General features: G+C 43.4%; 1 pseudogene; it reads right to left on the bottom strand.

The window, feature by feature from the left end:
* Positions 1–985: 985 nt before the first annotated feature.
* Positions 986–1,881, bottom strand: LOC149157619 (uncharacterized; annotated as a pseudogene).
* Positions 1,882–15,649: the final 13,768 nt, after the last annotated feature.

Here is a 15,649-nt window from a genome sequence, read left to right on the forward strand (position 1 = left end):
CCCGTAACGCTTCCTCCCCTGCTCATAACAGTCACTGCCTTCCTCATTCTTCTCTCTGCTACCTTACACTTAGTTTTTCTAGGGACGGGAGGTCGACCCCGCTGCTGTCTCCTCTCTGCTTTATATGTTGCTCTGGTTTCCAACTCCTTACCCTTGTCCTCGCTCTCACCAAGGGCATTAACTGCATACCTATCCGTATGCCTCCTCCCGTATCCAATTCCTCTCTCTTGCCACCCTTTCTTGTGTTGTTGCACCGCCTCCCTCTGTCGCCTGCATTTGTCATAATCACCCACTCCTCCTCGGCTTGCCTCTGTGCGAACTGACCCTTGTCCCATCACTGGAGCACCGTCTCTTGCACCACCTCTGGCCTTCATAGTTCCCTCTCCGCTGCTCTTTACAATTATGCCCAGTCTGTCAACCGTCCTATCCACCTGCAATAATCTCCATGTGCAATGTGGCTTATCATAGCCCCTCCTTGCCATCACACTAATCACCCTCTTCGCCGCCTTTTTCACCGCGATCGGGGGCTACGAGTTTTAAATATATATATATATATATATTATAAAATTCCCTACAAAGGGTTGTTGGTCTCCATATAAATGGCAGAATATCTATTATCCTGGTTGGAAGCTTGGACCATTGGGTAGTGGACCCCCGAGACCCCCTTGCAAGTTGCCTTATTCAACTTGACGTATAGAGTGCGTCGGAAGTTGTTGCAGCGTAATGGAGGTTGTTGCCAGCAGTCATAAAATAAATTTTTAATGACATGATACTAAGTCCTATACACGAGGCAGGTAAACAATTTTCTCCATCACTTTGACAAACAGCTTTTCATGTTGTACAAAGCTGAGAAAAAACGATGAAGCTATAGTTGATATGAGAAAATTCAATTATTGTCACATAGGTATACAACAATACTAGTACAAAGAAACAAATTCATTCTAACTCTCACTTTTAAAATAGAGAAAACCTATGATCGAAACCCCTAGGACTCGGCCCTGAGGAATACCATTTCCCTGTGGTTGGAATTATCCAGAGGCTCGTAACCGTCATGCCTCCTGAGTCCTCACATCCAAAACCGTAGCGAACACACTGAAGACGGTCAAAACGATGATCACGACAATGATGACATGGACAACGAAGAGAAGATGGAGAACTAGAAGCCCGAAGGAGCGCAACTTATACTCGTCGAGATCGCACTGAGTTGAACCATCGGCCTTGCCGGGCACGTCCAGGAGTCAGTGGCAACCTTGGGGAACGTAGCTCTCAACATGAAGTGAGAGCCTCGACTGAAGAAACCAAAACCCCTGAGGACATAGAGCTGAGGACAGTGCTACGTTTGCTACGAATTCCTTAGGCAGCAAGGCGAAGATGATTGCGGAGGTGCAACAGACGGTGGTTGTGGCTCTCAGGCTCCCAACAATGATTAGCACTTGCCCTCAATGTTCGATGTCAGCGACGCGCCGACCCTAAGCATCGCCCATGGAGTCCAAACCCCAAACCGGCCATTAAAAACAGCGTCTCGCTGGGAATTGGCAGGTGACACCGACCATTTCTCTCGCTCACTAACACCAACAAGACCACGATCAAGAAGACGCAAAGCACGACCGCGAACTACAGCGACAAGAGGTGGTGCACTGGTATGGTTCCATTTATGAGTGGATTGAAGTCTGATGAGATCGCGGGATTGTATGAGATGGCTAACCGGATGCCCATTAGTTTCATGTAGAGTTCCAGGTGCTTACAGCATCTTTAGGACAGGGAATGCCATGGCTTTGGTGTGTATTCTCTGGTGGTTTTGAGGTGGGCATTGAAGGAGCATATGATCTGCCATAAACCCAAACAGAAAGTGAACAGGGAGCCCACTGTGTGGATCATAATGTTGGCACTGATGAGTGAAACACCTGCCTAGAATTTTCCTTGCCACTAATTTTCCTAAATTCCTATAGTCTCCATTCTTTGTGAAAAACCCTACCCTTGGTTTAAACGCAGGGTCTATCAAAACTTCATTGGAATGCAAAAGGGCTTTGTCTGCAAGCTAAATCTTAACATTACATTGATGTTACCATAATTTTTTTCCAAATTTCAGTAAAACAAATCTCAGAATTCCAACGATCACAGGTATTTCTCGGCACTGCAACTTTCAAATTTGAAGCGTTGTTTACTATTTACGGAGTTAAATCTAAAAAATTTTATAGGACTTTCTTCAAGTAAGTAACCGTGTATAATTGGACCATAAAATCTTAAGGCTCTGTTTCCATGGATAGAAATCATGAAGAAAAGAAATTAGAGGAAATACATAACTGTTGGGCAGCTTTTGGATAGAAATAATTAAATTGAAAGTTATTATATGTTGGTTTTCTTTTGATATACATTACTTAGATGTAAAGTTTTTGGATTCGATTCTTACTCATAGGACATGTCACTGTAGAACTTATCGAAAATTCCCATTAATTTACTGTTCAGACGCAAGCCAATCGACATCAAACTTTATTCCAGAGATACAAATTAGAATAAATAGAACACATACTTTTGAAAACGAAGGTCATTTCCATTAATAATCTTTCTTTCTCCTCAAAACCCTAGGTACGTGGACTAATACAGCTAATCAACTTCTTTTTAAACAATCCGTTCATAGGAATTACTAGTTCAAATTCAGATGCAACGGTTGTTGAGCCTCCTTTCGTTTTCTTGTATTGTTATGTTTGTGAGGTTTTTCTCTTATATGTCACCTCCTGCGTATGCATATCCCTTTGATTGGATCTAGTTGTTCCATTTTAATAATTTCATTTCTGTCTTTTTACCCACAAAATCTATTCCATCACATACGTTAACAACTTTTGACCATAAACGGATGAAGTGGAGCGATGGAATTGGCGCGCACTACAGCTAACCGCGAGGGTTTCGGTTAGGGCTCTCTGAACCCTACCTCTATCGCCTGAAGACCGCATCGAGCAGCTGTTTCAACCTGTTTACCTGGCCCGACTTTTCAGGCTCCATCTGTCGTTATCAACATGGATCCGGTTACTGTCGTTGATGTAATGGAAACGGAGGAGGAGATTGACTTTACCGAAGACCCGCTTTCCTCACAGGTAATATTCGATCGCCCTTCTTTCGCTTCGTCGTCTGCTGGCCCTGGCCTCTCTCTCCAATCTGAGCCGCATCCATCCCCGGTGGTTACTATCCCGGTCCCCCCCCCCCTCTTGTTTACCTGAAGGAGCCACTCCCCTTGAGCCCACTGGTCTGGATCTAACCCCTCTATCACCGGGGACCCTCCGCTTCCTATCATCTGTTATCCCCCGGTCGCCTCTCTTTGATTCGCGTCCCCTGTCCACCTCTCTCCCGGCTCCTTCCTCTTCGGGACTGCCTCTATCGTCGGCGGCCGGACCCTCTGCGCTCCTCCATTCCCCTCGGGTTGCTTTGAAACCCCCGCTGTCAGAGTCAGCACTTCCAGGTCGAATCCTTTAGACTGCTCCCCGGACCCCTTGGTAAATCATCCTTCTGCGCCGCGTTCGGGTAAGAAAAGAACAAAGTGTGTCAAAGCCACATCCAAGGACATCACTATTCGGTTCGGAGAGACCACGGCCATAGGAGAGGCAGCTAATATGGCGAATACTATCCTTGTGGGACATGTCTGAGGGCGAGCATACTCTGCGACCCGGCTCACTCTGTGGGTGAAAGAGATCTGAGGTGGGGTTCTGAAAGAACTCCCTGAAGTTCAAGTACTCCCCCGTGGCTGGTTTGCTCTTCATTTTGCCAAGGAAAACTACACGGATCTTGTCTTGGCCAGATACTGGCACATAGAGATGGCGCCGGTGCTGCTCAAGCGGTGGAGCCCTCTATTCGACCCCGAGCGAGAACAGATCAGGGCAGGGCCATTGTGGGTTCGTCTACCTGGGCTCCCCCTCCAATACTGGAACGAAGAAGTTTTCATCTGCATCAGAAATGCCCTGGGAACATATCTCGACCACGACCGCACTTTCGTGGAATCAAGGAATAGAACGCTTGCTCGAATCCTGGTACACCTAGACACTCGTGACAGTCTGGAGGAAAAGATCACTCTACAATGGGGCAGATTCACTCGAGTTCAGATTCTTGATTATGAAGGTGTACCGTTCAGATGTCGTCGCTGCCATAGGGTAGGGCATATTTTCAAGGATTGTCCTCTCAACGAGAGAACTACTGATGCACCTGAGACCACCACCATTACTCCGAGGTCCATTTCTCCGGCTGCACAACACACTCCGATCACAAGCATTCCCACATGCTCTCCTATACAGGCTCCGGCCGCTTCTCAATGCCGTGCATCAACTCCGGTCACCAGATCTCGGGCAGCCTCTGCATCTACAGCCCATCCGGGTACATCTCTCTACCCACCTTTGTCTATTTTCTCTTCGACCTCCTCATCTTTCACTCCCTCATTGTCTGCTGCATTATGCACGATGCCCACCTCCCCAGTTATTGCGCCTTCCGTTCCATCCCCTCAAATGCTACAGTCGCTAGCATCTTCTCCCTCATCATCCCGGGGCTCTAAACACTCATATTATCTGCGCCCTCGTACTCACTCTCAGGGATCTCATCTTAAAATCACCGGCCTGGGCATCTCATCACCTGGGTTGACCCCTCTGCCTGCTCGAGGGAGAAAATCAGATCTCACAAAGGCCATCAGGAGAGCGGGGGCAGAGGTGGCCACTGGGCGACAATCTACTATTGTAGGGGTACTTAGAGCAAAGAACACCCCTGGCCATCTTCCTCCATGAAGTGCCTCTCCTTCAACTGCAGAGGCTTGGCTAGTGCCTCCAAGAAACTAGCCCTCAAAATATTGATTGAATCATCTCCTGTCGACATTATACTTCTCCAGGAAACCCTAGGCCCTGCGGACTCCATATCGGCCTCTCTATCATCCATCATCCCTGGTTGGCAATTCTCGGCTATGGACTCCTCGGGTAGATCGGGAGGCTTAGCGATCGGATATAATCCTGCATCTATTAGGGCCCAAGGTACTTGGGGGGGACCTGGCTTTTTGGGGCTTGACCTCTTCTCTGCGGATCTGGGCATCAATCTCAGGGTTATCAACATATACGGACCTTGTCACCAGCGTGAATCATTTTGGAATCACCTTCTGGGCCTATCCATTCTCTCAGCAGAGAATTCAATCATAGGGGGGGATCTAAATTTTTCATTGGGTTATGGTGAATCATGGGGAGCCTCGGCCCAAATTGACCCTATCACTGCTTTCATGACTGACCTTTTGGATCGTCATGACCTGAGCGATGTACCCATGAATAAACCTCTCCCCACCTGGCGGAACAGAAGAATTGGTGAAGCTGCTCTGGCTCGCAGACTTGATAGATTTATGATGAAAGGAACTCTGCTTCAACAGCTTCATCACTACAAGCAATGGGTAGGATCTGGAGGCATATCAGACCACCATCCTATCTATCTGGAAATCAATGGCCCTAATAAAAAACCAAAAGCACCTTTCAAGTTCAATCATGGCTGGCTACAGGATCCCTCCTACATCAAACTCGTTAAGGACTTCTGGCCCCTCAATCCGATTGATAGAGCTGACTCTCTGGCTAAAGGCTTCTGCATGAATCTATCGCAGCTCAAGCATCTCTCTATCGAATGGGCCAGAGAAAAATACCGGAAGGAGAACTCAGCTCTTATGCTCATAGAAGCTGAGCTAACCTCTCTCACAGATGAAAGAGGTTTGGGCTATACAACGGCGGAAGATAAAGCACACTTAGTGGATCTGGAAAATCAGAAGCAAAAAATCCTTAGGGAGAGGGAAGAATCAATTCGATTACGCAGTAGAGCAATCTGGCTAAAGGCTGGAGATGACAATACTCGTTTCTTTCACAATTATGCCAAAGGCAGGAAGGTCAGTAATACTATATGGAATCTCCCTATGCCAGATGGTGGAGTGGCAGATACTTTCAACAAGCTCTCACAGTTTGGATCATCCCATTTCCGGAATCTCTACAAGCAACCTCCGGGCTCCACCATTGCAGATATCATCAACATAGCTGGCCATTTTCCCAAGTTTGTAAATGAAGAAGAAGCGGAGAACCTATTTGATCCTGTGACTCCTGAGGAACTAGAATCCACCATTAAATGGTTTAAGAAGGAACGCAGCCCGGGGCCAGATGGATGGACCATCGAATTTTACATTGCATTTTATGAGACAATCAGCCATGATCTACTTCGGGTAGTAGAGGAATGTAGAATGACTGGATCCCTGTATAATGCTATCAACTCCACTTTCATAGCTCTGATCCCTAAATCCGATTCTCCTTCCTCCTTTGATGAATATCGCCCCATCTCCCTCTGCAATGCACTCTACAAGATCATCTCTAAAATCATTGCAAACCGTATTCGTCCTATTCTGTCTCGTCATATCGCCCCCCAACAATTTGCCTTCCTGGAACATCGTCAGATTCATGAAGCCATTGGGGCTGCCCAAGTGGCTTTTCACACTATCTGGACCAAACATCACAAAGCCATCACCTTAAAAATTGACTTAGCTAAAGCTTTTGACCGGGTCAGTTGGCTCTATCTTAAAATGCTCCTTATTCACCTGGGGTTCTCTCACAGATTTATCACTTGGATTATGGCTTGCATTACCACTCCCACCTTCAGTGTTCTGATTAATGGATCTGCATCCCAGTTTTTTCACTCTGAACGTGGTCTTAGACAGGGGTGTCCTCTGTCTCCCCTACTTTTCCTCATTGTCATGGATGGCCTTAGTCGCCTTATTGCCTCAGCCAAGAGAAATGGAGATATATGTGGCCTCAAGATATCGGAGGACTGTTTCCTCACCCACCTTCTTTTTGTTGATGACGTTATGATCTTCCTTGATGGTAGCACCCGAGACTCCCGTTCTTTCTCGAATATCATCACTCTCTTCTCAGCCGCCACTGGGATGCTGGCCAACCATTCGAAATCATCCATTATCCTATCCAGAACCACTATCCATGAATCTCATCTGGCCCTTCAGCTATTTCCTTACAGCATCCACCCCCTGGATCAGGGCCTTAAATATTTGGGGTACTGGATCAAGCCTATCAGCCCAAAAATAGCGGACTGGATCTGGCTAGTTGCTAAATTGGAGAAGAGGCTCAATATCTGGAGCCACCGATACCTCTCAAGAGCTGGTAGACTTGTTCTGATAAAATCTGTCCTGGAGGCTACCCCGGTCTTTTGGATGGCATTAGCCTGGATCCCGCGCAGCATCCTTGCCAGACTACAGCAAACTTGCAATAGGTACTTATGGAATGGGAATAAGGAGAAACGCATATTTGCATGGGTTGGATGGAAGAAGATTGCCATCCCAAAGAAATGGGGTGGATGGGGGCTCAAAGATCTCCCTTCTTTCACACAGGCCCTGGCAGCAAAGATGGGATGGACTTTACTCACTGGAGACAACCTATGGACCCACATTGCATATCACAAATATATATGGCCCCTCCAAATAATGGATTGGATTCGCCTTCCGACCTGGCCTAAAGCTGGCATATCATCAGTATGGAAAGCGCTTCTTCATTCTATGCCACTTATCAGAGATAACTTGGTATGGAAAATCAATGATGGCACACAGGCCAGGATCGGACTGGATCCTTGGAATGGAAGCGGAGGAAGGCATATACTGCCTGAAGCTCTCATCCGGCACCTACATTCACAAGGGATCAAGTATATAGCGGATATTGCTGATCCACAACACACCACCATTCTCGAACAACGCTGGAAAACTGTATCTCAGATCAATATTCCACCACTCTGGCATCAAGAATGGCTGACATATATCAGTGCTTTATCTGAATCGCACATTAGGATCAAGCAGGGACATGACGAACTTATATGGCATCATACGGAGCACGGTATATACACCCCAAAATCCGGCTATCTATCTCTGATATCACACAAGGTTCCGGATTCAATATCATTTTGGTGGAACTCCATTTGGAAACTCACCGCCCCCCCAGGCAGAAGCTATTCTTTTGGTGTATCTTAAAGGGTGTTGTTCCCACTGGGGAATATCTCATGCGACGAGCGGTCTATGGACCGACTTGGTGCATCCTGTGCAAACAGTCATCCGAATCGAGCACACATTTATTCCTTCAATGCTTTGCTATGGCGCATATATGGCACTCAATATCCTCTTCTGTACATCATACCGGCAAATGGGAGGGTGATGACATTAATCTAACCTGGGAGTCTTGGTTCTATCAACACAAAAACTCCAAGCTGCAAAGCTTGCCCATCATTACCTGTTGGTACCTCTGGCTTGCCCGGAACCGATTGATTTTCGAGGATAAATCGGTGCACTAGCCGCATCTAATTGCCAAAATCATTTCAGCCTTTAATGAACTCCTGAGCCACCACAGCCAAAGGTTCGAATACCTCGCGACCCTCCACAAATTGATCATAACAGCCCATGGGCTTTTTTCGATGGCGCAGCCCAACAGCAGGGATGTGGAGGGGGATTTCTTCTCTTCATAAATGAACAGCATTTCTATAAAGCAAAACTGGGTTTGGGAGCTGGCACTAACAACTTTGCTGAGATTATCACCCTCCGTCATCTACTACATTTTGCATTGGGTCACAATTGCACGCACATAAACATATATGGGGATTCAAAGATTGTCATTGATTGGTTCAATAATAATACTGCTTGCCACACACACACACTCAGCAACATATTGGATGATATTAAATTACTGAAGGAACAATTTAATGACATCACTTGTCATCATATCTACAGGGAACACAACAACGGTGCCGACCAACTATCCAAGGAGGCCACGGCACTTCCCAGAGGAGAGTGGATGATACAGGAGCAGCGAGGAACGAATGCATATCAGTACTACCATCGCCCATACATAGATGCACAGTATCATAGGGCAGCCAGCCCATGAGAAACAGATATGAACAGATATTTTTTTGAACAATTTTGTACATAGATGATAAATATTATAACTGATAGCCCTGCGTGGCAATATGTATATATGACAACAAAGAACATCCTGCGAGATGATTTTTGCTTTTTGAATAGACAGAATAGAACATACAGCTACCCACATGTGTGGTGGAAGAACTTACAGCATATGCCAAATGCATCTACAATATGTAATTTTTCTAAATCAATGAAAGATTACGATTTTTCCAGTGGAAAAAAACTTTTGACCATAAACCAGGGAGAGAATCTGTGTAACTATCGGTTGAAACAACACACCTCTGAGGATGAAAAACATCCTTACACCTATGAGATAAATTTCTTTAAAATATCTTGAAAAGTTTAAAGGCCTTCATTATTTGTTATTTAATTGCTTGATTTAATTGTTTGATGTCCCTGCTGACTAGTTAGTTTATCACGCTTGGTAGATTTTATTTTCCCTCTTTGTTTTTTTGGCTGTCTTTTTCTTAAGGAGAAAAAAGTCCTCTATGACTAAAAAATTTAAGGATTACATCGGATAGTTCAACATATAATCAAAGGTGCACAAGTTCAACCAGCAAAATACCCCTCCAAATCATTACAAAACTACTGAAAGACAGAAAAATCATTGGTTCAAAGGATCACAAGAGAAAAACTACCTGTCAGGCCAGGTTAACTCCAGAAATTAATGAGCGCAAGAAAGAACTGATAATTTTATTCATTAGCCAACTATTATTTATACATACATAAAACGGATCAGTTCATCTTCTAGATGACTGTCCAGCTTCACCCATCCGTTTCGGATTAGGTGTCAACATTCCCCCCTTAATCTGAAGGGATGTTGGTGAGTCCAAGCATCGTTCTGAATCTTTCAAGCTTTTCTCTTCCAAGCGCTTTGGTGAAGATGTCTGCAATTTGCTCGTTTGTGGAACAATGACGGAGATGGATTGTTTTGGCCTCAACATGATGTCGGATCAAATGATATTTAGTGTTGATGTGCTTAGTACGATCATGGAACTTTGGGTTCTTGGCCAATTTTATTGCAGAGGTGTTATCAATCATGAGTGGAGTTGATTGTATTTGTTTTACCTGCAAATCTTCAAGAATTTTCCTGAGCCACACAATTTCTTTCGTTGCTTCAGCTGCTGCCACATATTCTGCTTCTGTTGTGGAATCTGCTGGTACTGATTGTTTGCGTGATCTCCAGGAGACAGCTGGCGATCCAAGACTCATAGCATATCCTGAAGTAGATACCCCAGTTTCTTTGTCTCCATCGAAGTCTGAATCGGAGTATCCAATCAAGTTGAAGTCATCCACCTGTGTATACTTGATTCCAAGGTCTTGAGTTCCCTTCAAGTACCTTAGAACTCTTTTTGCAGCAGACCAATGTCCCTCACAAGGCCTTTGCATAAACCTGGAGAGGATTCCAACAGCAAATGAAATGTCTAGTCTGGTAGTAGTGAGGTAGATGAGACTTCCTACAAGCTGTCTATACTTTGTTGCATCCTCAAATTCCTTTCCTTCAGTAGATGTGAGCTTCAAGTTTTGTTCCATTGGAGTAGAAAGGGGATTGCACTCTGTCATGCCAAATCTGTATAACAAATCTCCAATGTATTTCTTTTGAGAAAGAAATATGGACTTTGGATGTTGGGTTACTTCAATGCCAAGATAGTAATGAACATAGCCCAAATCAGTCATTTCAAAAAAATTTCCTAATTCTTTCTTTATGGATGCAATATAGCTTTCATTGTTCCCTGTCATTAAAAGATCATCTACATATACCACAAGATATATAACTGTTTTGCCAACTTTCTTGACAAATAAAGTTGCATCATCAAGATCAAAATGATTGAAGTTGAGTTTCAGAAGATGCTCAGTTAGTTTTTCATACCAGGCTCGTGGTGCTTGTTTGAGGCCATACAAGGACTTCACAAGTTTGCATACTTTGTGTTCATGTCCTTTCACAGCAAATCCTTCAGGCTGGGACATAAAAACATTCTCCTTTAGATCTCCATTCAAGAATGCAGTTTTTACATCCATTTGATGGACTTTCCAACCGTTCTGAGCAGCTAGTGCAAAGAGTGTCCGGATGGTGGCCCATTTTGCTGTGGGAGCAAAAGTTTCCTCATAATCGACCCCTTCCTTCTGTGCAAAACCTTTTGCCACAAGCCTAGCTTTGTGCTTGTCAAGTGAGCCATCAGCTTTGTACTTGTTCTTGTAGACCCACTTGCAGCCAATTGGTTTGGTTCCAAATGGAGGATCAACCAGCTTCCAAGTGCCATTCTTTATGAGGGCATCATACTCCTTCTGCATCGCTTCTTTCCATTTATCATGAGAAGCAGCTTCTTTGAAGGAAGTTGGTTCAAAATCTGTAGACAAGTTCAATTCACAATCATAAGTAACATCCATATCAACAGGTGAATTAGAATTATCTACATCACCTCCATCTTGTCGGTTTGAATTTCTAGTTCCTGTTTTTCCAATTTCATCAGGATGAACACTTTCAAGTGTCTTTGTCAGCCACTTTGGGGGACCTTTCTGAGATGGTCCAGGCTGTTCTGTTGATTGAGTTGGGTCTGAATCAAGATTGAGTCTCCCAATTCTATCAATTACATCACTTAAAGCATCATCCGTTGTTGGAGTGTCATGCAGGGGAGATTGTTCTTCAGAAGAAGATTCCACATGTTGATCTAGTATAGGAATCCCCCCTTCAAGATGTGGAATCTGATTATCAAACTCTTGGAATGATTTCGGTTTTGTGAATCTATCCAAGCGATCAAGTTGCCGCTCAACAACACTGTCAGATTTGGATGATTCAAGAAAAATGACATCTCTAGATAAAACAAACTTTTTATTTACTTCATCACAAAGGCGGTATGCTTTAGATGTGTTTGAATACCCCAGGAAGATACACTTACGACTTCTAGCACCAAGTTTGTTTCTATGTACCTTTGGTATTAAAGCATAACAGGTGGAACCAAATATCCTGAGATGTTTTACCGAAGGAACATGTCCATACCACAATTCATAAGGAGTCTTGTTTCTTATAGCACTAGATGGACATCTATTCTTTATATATGCAGCACATAGAACAGCATCAGCCCAAAACATTGTCTTTACATTTTTGAAGAAAAGCATGGATCGTACCATATTCAAAATTGTTCTGTTCATTCTTTCAGCTACACCATTCTGTTGAGGATTATAAGGCACAGTTGTTTGATGTTTAATCCCATGTTGGCGAAGATAGTGTTCAAATTCATTTGATGTATATTCTTTTCCATTATCAGTGCGAATAGACCCAATATGAGATTGTGCATCATTTTCAATCCATTTATGAAAATTCTTGAATGTTTGAAAAGCATCAGATTTGTTCTTCAAAAAATAAACCCAACACATTCTGGTGTAATCATCAATAAATGTCATGATATATTTATTTCCATTTGCAGAAGGAACAGGCATTGGACCACATAAATCTGAATGAATAAGTTCAAGCTTCCTATGTGCTCTTGAATGTGAATCATGAAAAGACTGTTTGCTATGCTTTCCTAGAATGCAAGCATCACATTGTTTATGTTTTCTAGGAATTGTAGGCAAACCAGCAACACCATTTTTCTTCAACAAGCGGAGACTATCATAGTTTAAATGTCCAAATCTAGCATGCCATAATAAACTTGATGGAAGTGCATCTTCTTCATGATGAGAAATATACGAGAAATGTTGTGCATGAGCAGAGGTTCCTTGCAGTTTAAGAAGTCTTTCTTCTTCTATACCCCTCATGACAAGTGAGTGGTCAGATGCCTTTCTTACCTCAAGCTTGCCATCAAACATGTGAATGGAGTGACCTTGCTGGCGGATGTGGACCAGGGACAGCAAGTTTCTCTTGAGCTGTGGGAGATATAGAACATGATCCAGAAGAAAGTCTGGAAGACCAGGCAGTTTAAGCCTGATTGTGCCAAGCCCTGATGGCTTGATTTTTGACTGATCTGCAAAGTATACTGCTCCATCAACATTGTCAGTGAAATCTTCAAAAAAATCTTTCCTATGAGTCATATGACAGGTTGCTCCTGAATCAAGCAACCAGTCATTTTTCGAAGAAGCAAGTGAAGCATTAAACAAATCTTCATTTACTCCAATGTTACATTGTGCCTCAATATAGTGAGCGGATTCAGGTGCTTTACCTTTGTCTGTGTCATCAGTTTTACCTTTCTGCTGGTTTCTTCTCTGCTCAACCTTGTCCCATGGTAGCTTGCATGTAGAAGCATCATGTGATCCATTTCGTTTGCAGCGAATGCAATGCAGATCTGCCTTTTCTGCTTGAGGATGTCTGGCCCCCCTGCCTCTGAAGTATCTTCCTCTTCCTCTTCGTCCACCTCTTCCTCTTGTAGAATCTTGAGCAGGATGCTTTTCTTTATGAGCAAGGCAAACAGTCTCTTCAGAAGATTCAGGGACTGTTTTCTTTCCAAAGGCTTTCTCTCTTTCAGCAAACTTTTTCACAAGAGTGTCAAAGGTTATATCTTTAAGATTTCCATTTGCTTGTAAAGACTCAAGATAATTAGAGTAGGTAGGATAGAGTGCTTTGAGAAAGGCAATAAGAGAGATATCCAGCTCAACCTTAGTGGATTTAATATCATGCATTATAGACTTTATTTCAGATGCAAGAGCAAGAGGATCATTATTTTTCAGTTCAAGAGTGAAGAGTTTAATCATAAGCTGAACAACTTCAAGTGCAGAATGTGTATCATAGAGTTCTTTCAGCTTTTGTAAAGCTTCAAAGGCATTGGAATAGGATGAAATATGACGACTTACTTCCTCATTTACAGATGCTGCGATCAATGCATAGGCTTTGCTGTTTTTGTTTTCCCAAATGGTGAGTTCTTTATCTGATGTAGGCTGCACAGGGTCTTTGTCTTCTTTCCGACACACACTCCTTTCCACAGCTCATTGTAGATGAGGGTGTGTTTTACCATCCGAGACCATTCTGAATAGTTCTCCTTGCCAGTGAGAACTATTCCTACCATAGAAATGATTGAATGCATTCTGTAAAAAAAAATATCTCTGCTGATAAAAAAAACTTTCCTCACTTCAATATCACTTTAATGCTTTAACTTTTCAAAGCATTATCACTCAAATGATAAAAAACTGTGCAATATTACAACTGCTTTGAATGAACAAGACTGTGCATAGGCATTCAAATCAAAAAGCAGATGATTTTAAATCCTTTCATCAGCATCTCCAAGTCTTTAAAAGCTATAATCCTGTGAAACAAATGATTTGTAGACAGACTCAACCGCCTTAAACAATGTACATATATAAATGTCAGTCGCTGCCCATTACAATAATGTATGCACACATGTGCACATACTTTCCAGCACCACATTCACTAAAAAATCACAATCAGAACAAGAAGAAGGCCAGAAAGCATACAAAACTCATGAACTGGGTCCTTATAAATCCACAAACTCTGCCCTTATAAATCCATTTTAAAAGGCATTACAGTTACAGCATCTCTGAACGAGAGAGCGTTTGGTGGTCTCATCAACAAACAGGCCCGAAAGCATACAAAACTCAGGCCAGAAAGCATACAAAACTCGCATTACCCCGCATCTCCACAAACAGGCCCGATCTATGGGATTTGTTTTTCGACAGTTGTAGGTTATGCCACCACCATCACCGCCCGGTTTTTGTTCACCGCCTTTAATTATAACAAAGAAAACGTCGACAACAGCGAGGGGCCATGGTCTACTACGTTTGAAGATGGACTGCGTTTTTTTCTTGAAGTCAAAGTGAATATTATTGGCTCAACTCAAACCGCAACTCCATCCCATACCTCACTGCTGGAACTCGTGGACTCATAGCCATGACATTGCCGCAGCATTTATGGATTCAGGAAATGAAGCAGATAGGCTCGATTCTGAAAGAGACCAATTGTATTGTTTTTGAAATAATAAAAAATTGCGTTGGCAGCATACACCAATACACAGTAAAACGTGAATGAATGGAGCGTGAGCTTGATACAAAATGCTCAAGCAGCATAAACCAATACACACAGTAAAACGTGAATGAATGGAGCGTGAGCTTGATACAAAATGCTCAGGCAGCATAAACCAATACACACAGTAAAACGTGAATGAATGGAGCGTGAGCTTGATACAAAATGCTCAGGCAGCATAAACCAATACACACAGTAAAACGTGAATGAATGGAGCACGAAAGAAGGAAAACGAGTTCTCTCTGATAGTCGATGATACCAATGAAGTCTCAGCATTCATGCAAAGGACAGAGAACGTCAGGACGGAAGGAGAACGCTCAGGGAAATCAAAACTGATGCGCAGATAATGTCAGGGCAGAGAATGACAGGACAGAGGCGCTCAGGACAGGGCGCAGTCTTCAGCAGTGGCAGCACTATATGCGCAGAGAATCGCTCTCTGGCAGCGCTATTTCAAGGGAATCGCTCAGGATGATGCAGCGCTCAGCAGGAGTTACACTATTTTGGGACCTGTGCTCTGATACCATGTCAGGCCAGGTTAACTCCAGAAATTAATGAGCGCAAGAAAGAACTGATAATTTTATTCATTAGCCAACTATTATTTATACATACATAAAACGGATCAGTTCATCTTCTAGATGACTGTCCAGCTTCACCCATCCGTTTCGGATTAGGTGTCAACACTACCCTATACAAGGGTTCACTATACACCTTACAAAGAAATCACT

This window comes from Pinus tabuliformis, chromosome 5_2, assembly GCF_031772625.1.
Source record: "Pinus tabuliformis cultivar Carrire ecotype Pingquan chromosome 5_2, CPIR1, whole genome shotgun sequence".
NCBI classification, from domain to species: Eukaryota; Viridiplantae; Streptophyta; class Pinopsida; order Pinales; family Pinaceae; genus Pinus; species Pinus tabuliformis.